Raw genomic sequence first — 1,260 nt, 5'->3', positions numbered from 1 at the left:
ATAATAATAATAATAATAATTTAAACAATAAAAGCAACAACAACAATAATAATAATGGGGTATTATTTTACACACTTAATGTTCACCTGTAGTCATAAAAAATAATTGTTGACAGCGCAGGAAACAGCACAAAGTGTAGGCTACGTGCAAATGTTCAAGTCTGGCAACATTTTGAACAACCTTGATCCACAAAACGGAGACGTTTCTATCTATATTTAGCCTGCCTTGAATGCGTCATCTTGTTGTCATTGTGTACACAGCCCCACTTTATGCTTTGATGACACTGAGCCACACCTTCGCATCCACCAGAAGGCAGATGGGAAAATCTCAGTCGCTGTCTGTCTGGCTGTCTTTATTTTTTGGTAGGTGTTTTACAGCGCTCGCCGATTCATAAGGTCATATGAGCGCACGGTATACATTAAACTTCGTCAGTTTGGTAGGAATTAATTTTTAATTTTGCCCGGGTGGCGGCCAAAGCCTACTATTATCGATTTAAAAACCATCAAGGGATCTTTAACGAGCTCAACTTGCACACGGGACCTCCGCGATTTTTTTCGGAGAAGGCTAAGTGTTCGATCTTACCTACCCAACGATCAGGGGTGTGGCTGAAAGACAGCAGTATGAAGGAGCCAAGAAGTAACAGTAGAATTAAAGGCAGCAGAAAGGGCTAGGAGCCTAAAGAAGGGGGCAAAGGAGGTGTGTGTGTGTGTGTGTGTGTGTGTGTGTGTGTGTGTGTGTGTGTGTGTGTGTGTGTGTGTGTGTGTGGGGGCAGAAAGTGGAGACGAAAGCAGACAACAGAACATTTGCGGGGGGTAGAAAGTGGAGACAAAATGGTTTTTAGAGAAGAACATTTTTCGTGGCTGTCAGGTTTCGAACCCTCGATCTATTGAATGAGAGGCGAACACAGTACGTTCTAAGACCACGAACGCTCCCTTGTCTGTGTCTGTTTTGTCAATGGTGTGTCTGTTTCTCTTTCTCTCTCTCTCTCTCTCTCTCTCTCTCTCTCTCTCTCTCTCTCTCTCGCACTGTATGTGTGTGTGTGTGTGTGTGTGTCTCTCTCACTCGCTAACACACAAACACACCTACATACATACACACTTACAAACTTAAATATAATCATATACACGCAATTCATAATCGCGTGCAGAAACACACACGTAAACACATAAATTCACATTATCTACGAAATCACACGCCCAGACACACATAGATACACAAATATTGTGCATAAGCACCTACTCACACACAGGCACACACACA

Source organism: Aplysia californica, unplaced genomic scaffold, assembly GCF_000002075.1.
Source record: "Aplysia californica isolate F4 #8 unplaced genomic scaffold, AplCal3.0 scaffold00103, whole genome shotgun sequence".
Taxonomy (NCBI): Eukaryota; Metazoa; Mollusca; class Gastropoda; order Aplysiida; family Aplysiidae; genus Aplysia; species Aplysia californica.
The sequence above is the reverse complement of the archived record's forward strand: the minus strand, read 5'-3'. Positions refer to the sequence as shown.